Genomic DNA, 5826 nt, shown 5'->3' with positions numbered 1-5826 from the left:
TTCACTACCTTCCCTTACCCTTCACCACCTTCTCTCACCTCTGCTCACTAAAACACTCCCAATGGTCCCCAGCCCGTCCGCTTGGCCCAGCCTTGAATCACTTTCATCTTCACTAAGTTTTCACCATCTATGATATTCTTCAGACCTGTGTGTGTGTGCCTCCTTAGCTCTCAGTATTCCTGCTTATAGGAGTCCCAAGAGCCTTCCACCCAGGACGAGACAAGAAAAATGGCATCAGGGGTTCAGGAGCGCCAGAAGCGAGTTCTGGAGAAGGAGGAGGGCGTGTCTACGTCTGCAGGAGGCAAGAGACTGCGGCGGGATGTGAGTTTGTCTCAAGGAAAAAAGGTTCGAAAGGGAGCGACTACAGTCCCTGAAGGTTACTCAATGGCAGAGAAACTGTCCCGAGTTCGATCTAAAATGTCGTCATATCGATCACAATCAACCCAGAAAACGGAGGTAAAAATAACATTACATGAAAGACTTCAACATTTCCTTAAACAACAAAATGATAAAAAAATAGAAGAAGAAAAGAAAGAAAATGAGAGAAATGAGAACCAGTGCCGCTTAGAGGACTTGGAGACATTGATCAATAAACATCAAGAGCTTGATAAAGGCGAAGAATCTGAGCTTGACCAATGGCCAGGCACCATTAACCAAGATTTACTTATGTTCGATCCGTTCTCAGATTATGAGGATGAGCACGAAAATGATTCTCAAACCACAGAGGATTGAGAACTGGCTGCCTGCCCCTGAATTATTATTATTATTATTATTACTGTAAACATTTTTGTTATAAATAAAGTATTTTATTCTATAATGATCATTGTTGCTTTATTATTCTTTGACTTAAGATCCTGAAAATTTAATGTGATAATTTACTGACTTGACATTAACAAATGATAATATATTAGTGGTCTGGGATGGACCAATTAAGTTGTTGTCTCGATTCGTCCAAGTGGTTGGACACCATTCCTTCCCTCCATCCCGTCCCTAATTCTTATCCTGACCCCTTCCTAGTATTATAGTCGTAATGACATGGCACTTTCCCCTGATAGTTCTCTTCGCCTTCATCTCCAGTGTGCAACATTTTGGGCAGTGTGTTTATGTAACAATTTACCCAGAGAGAGAATCGTTTAAAAACAAGGAGTGTAGATTTTTGGGAGGCGAATGATACTCTTGCTGGACTAAATATTTATTTTTACAATAAGTGCCATAATTGAGGTAGATAATAAGTAAATTATAAGGCTTACAATAAGTGTCATAATTGAGGTAGATAATAAGTAAATTATAAGGCTTACAATAAGTGCCATAATTAAGGCAGATAATAAGTAAATTATAAGGCTTACAATAAGTGTCACAATTGAGGTAGATAATAAGTAAATTATAAGGCTTACAATAAGTGTCATAATTGAGGTAGATAATAAGTAAATTATAAGGCTTACAATACGTGGCATTATATTGAATTAACGTAAGAAATAATAAATAGTAATGCATACCCCGTAAATGGTGCATAACTGTAATTAGCCTTCGTGGGAACTTGCCTAATTTACAGTACTTAATGCAACAATTAAACAATATGTAAGTTATACAATTTAAAAAAGAAGTCTACGGGCTCACCATAGCCCGTGCTACTTGGGACTTTTTGCTCCAAGTAGCGAATCTTAAACAACAACAGCAACAACAACAATAAAGAAGTAATATAAGCCAGATGTGTTTTCCTATATCTTGCCCAAAACGCTGTGCGTATTGGTGGCTTTAGGCATAGTATATACTCACTCCATCTAGAAATCCTACTTTCTGCTTGTACTCATTTTGCATGTATGTACTTTTTCCTACCTTGCCTGGGACAAGGTAGGAAACAGTGAGTGACACTTGTACGTAGTTAAGCGTCTCTTCTTTATCTGCTTTCTTGTAGAGTGGCACCACATTTGCCGTCTTCCAGCAGCTGGGCAATTAGCGCTCTGTTAGGGATTCATCAGAGATTAGTGCCAGAGGTATGCTGAGGCATGTGCAGCTTCTTTGACCATCCATGGTGATTGTTCTGCCCAATAGCTTTAGTTATGTTGAGTGATGTTAGTTGTATCCTTAATTCCTCTGCTATTACCTCCATATATTTATGAGTCTCTCATGAGGGGTTGCTTCCTCATCTAGCTGTTCAGGCTCAGTAGTGAACACTCCATGGAAGCTGCCACTGAGTTCCTCACAAATTTCCTTATCATTTCCTGTATACTGTCTTCCCCTTTTTCGTAACCTGGTCATTCAGTCTTTCACTGTCATTTTCCCTCTTATATGGCTATGTAGGAGTTTCTGTTGTTTCTTTGCTCTGAGAGAAATATCGTTTTATTTGTTTGTATTTATATATATAAGAGTTCATACATTCTTGAACAGCCACTAGTAAGCATAGCATTTCGGGGAAGTCCTTAATCCTAATTTTCCCCGGAATACGACTCGCCAAAGCGTTTAACAACCAGGTACCCATTAACTGCTGGGTGGACAGAGGCTACAGTTAAGGATCGGTGCCTGGTCAATCTTCCCAGGCCAAAGCACTCGCAAAACGCCATTTTCATTGTTTCTTTCCGCCTATCTTCTTATATTTATGCATTTATTTCTGGCCTTGTTGCATATATACATTGGTTTTTATCTGTCCTTTACTCTCTCTATTTCCTCCACTCCTTCTTGTTTGTTTGCTTTTGCTTCCTGGCACTGTCTATTGAACAACGGGTTATTGTATTCTCGCCTCCCTTTTTGTCTTAATGTTGTTATGAATTTCTCTTCTGCCTCTGTGCATCTCAGGTTTACTTGGTCCTCCTCCCATCGCACACTTCCCAGATTTTTTCTTGCTTTCATGTAGTCTCCTTTTTTATGTCTACCCTCCCTTTCCTGATTCCTTGTCTTATGGGCACGGGTGAATTATTTTTAATTTTTTAAATTTTGCCCCGAGGGGCGAGTTTATTGGGCAGCGCCACTCATCCTGTGAGTGGACATACCGCCGTAGCAACATGTACAACACTCCCCAATAGGAAGAACTCTCCGCTGGGTTGTTCATCCTGTCACTTGTACCCAGACACAGCTGGGACTTGCTTAACAGTCTCAAGTGGACAGCTCCTCAAACAAGAAGATTAACATCTGTCAACCCATAAAATCTTACGTTACCTTGCGGGTACAAAATGGGGGAATCTTTTAAGAACAGTATCAATATATGACAAATAGTGTTTTCCTAACTCAAACAATATGGGGTTTATTATTCCACACATATTTCTAATGTCTCTCAGGTGTTCACATTTTCTCAGGTAGAGGTCAAGGCGGTGTCCGTCACTTTCATCACAGATTCTGCAACTCCGCGGCTCAGCTGTTGTTTCCATTCCGAATCTCCATGGATATTTGTATCTAAGACGGATTTTTGCTATTACTGATTCTCTCCTGCGACCACCTCCTCTTCGTCCATAAACATTGGGATTGCCAGCTGTAACAATGTTGTACCATCGTACAGATTTGTGCTTTTATCTTCCTTTCCTCAGTTACCTTGCCACGGTGATGTTGCTTGACAATACCTCTAATTTGTAGCAGAGTCTTGGGTATGAAGTATTTAATATGGTCTCCTCCAGTGCTTTCAGCTGACATTACATCTGCTCGTTCATTCACACATAATGCAACATGGGAGGGGATCTACAGAAACTTGACGACTCTTCCCTGGTTGATTAGTACTCTCACAGCTCCCTTAATTTCAGCGACTATCACAAGATTTTCGGGCCGATTTTTTACTTAGGCTTTGTAGCGCTGCTTTTGAATCAGTGAAGATCACTGCAGCATTAGTGTTTCGTTCATGAAATCTTAACGCCATAACAATGGCAGTTAGCTCCGCTTGCGTTGAAGAGGCATAATTCTCAATACGTGTTTTGTCTTCATTTCTGCATTGAAGAGCATTATTCCTAATTACAGTGTATGCTGCACCAGCCCTGCCATTAACCGAATTAGATGACTATCAGTGTAAATTTGATCTAGTTCATCTCCGGCTTCTTAATAAATTTCCCTGAGATTCTTGTGCCTCATTTCTTGTGGTATGTTACTGTGTACACTGGGGTTACTGTGTGTACTGGTGCTACAGTGTGCACTGGTGTTACTGTGTGCACTGGTGTTACTGTGTGCACTGGTGTTACTGTGTGCACTGGTGTTACTGTGTGCACTGGTGTTACTGTGTGCACTGGTGTTACTGTGTACACTGGTGTTACTGTGTACACTGGTGTTACTGTGTGCACTGGTGTTACTGTGTGCACTGGTGCTACTGTGTGCACTGGTGTTACTGTGTACACTGGGGATACTGTGTGCACTGGTGCTACTGTGTACACTGGTGTTACTGTGTGCACTGGTGTTACTGTGTGCACTGGTGCTACTGTGTGCACTGGTGTTACTGTGTGCACTGGTGTTACTGTGTGCACTGGTGTTACTGTGTGCACTGGTGTTACTGTGTGTACTGGTGTTACTGTGTGTACTGGTGTTACTGTGTGCACTGGGGTTACTGTGTGTACTGGTGTTACTGTGTGCACTGGTGTTACTGTGTGTACTGGTGTTACTGTGTACACTGGTGTTACTGTGTGAACTGGTGTTACTGTGTGCACTGGTGTTACTGTGTGCACTGGTGTTACTGTGTGCACTGGTGTTACTGTGTGTACTGGTGTTACTGTGTGCACTGGTGTTACTGTGTGTACTGGTGTTACTGTGTGCACTGGTGTTCCTGTGTGCACTGGTGTAACTGTGTGCACTGGTGTTACTGTGTGCACTGGTGTTACTGTGTGCACTGGTGTTACTGTGTGCACTGGTGTTATTGTGTGTACTGGTGTTACTGTGTGTACTGGTGTTCCTGTGTTCACTGGTGTTACTGTGTGCACTGTGTGTACTGGTGTTACTGTGTGCACTGGTGTTACTGTGTGTACTGGTGTTACTGTGTACACTGGTGTTACTGTGTGAACTGGTGTTACTGTGTGCACTGGTGTTACTGTGTGCACTAGTGTTACTGTGTGCACTGGTGTTACTGTGTGCACTGGTGTTACTGTGTGCACTGGTGTTACTGTGTGCACTGGTGTTACTGTGTGTACTGGTGTTACTGTGTGTACTGGTGTTACTGTGTGTACTGGTGTGTTACGGACCCGAGTCCAGCGTCCGAGCACGGAGCAGTGACGACCGCGCCATCTGTGGGTCAGCTCCCGAAACCCCCTCCAAATGGACGGCGCCATCTAGTGAGGACAGGAAATACCTGCCACGAGGGCTGGTTTCCCGTCCTGATCAGCTCATAACACAGCCGCTGCTGACCTCTGGTGAGGTGGCACTTAGACAGCAACGCCATCTATGGAGTGGATAGGTGGGCGTTTGTGTCTAAGCCTTTAAGTGAGGTGCCCTAGAGTGTAACTAGTACTGATGACGTGTCTGATTACAGAGTCGACCTGGGACTGCTGTAATGAACGTTGGATCAGTCTACCCAAGCAGCCGTAGAGTCTCCAAGTATTAGCTGCTGAAGTTGAGTGACCCCCCGGATGTACACTGTTTGTTAGCCTGCCTGTGACGTGGCAGTTGAGGAATTGTCGTACCCGGGGCTGACTCGTGGATAAGAATAGCCACTGGGGTGTTATGGTGAGGAGAGTGATCTGTGGAATCACACGAGGCTCCTGCCTAGGGCTCGCAACCCTAGTATCGGTCGTGGAGTGGCCTACGCAGCGTTGCTGATTGGAACCTGCCAGCTAAAGGCTGGATTTGTGGTTGACGGCCTCCACGACGGTGCACCCAGTGGGACTGTGATTTGGCTGGCCTGTGGCCGGGGTAGACTCGCTGGGA

The sequence above is a fragment of the Procambarus clarkii genome, chromosome 63 (assembly GCF_040958095.1).
Source record: "Procambarus clarkii isolate CNS0578487 chromosome 63, FALCON_Pclarkii_2.0, whole genome shotgun sequence".
Classification (NCBI taxonomy): domain Eukaryota; kingdom Metazoa; phylum Arthropoda; class Malacostraca; order Decapoda; family Cambaridae; genus Procambarus; species Procambarus clarkii.
This window is presented reverse-complemented; position numbering follows the sequence as displayed.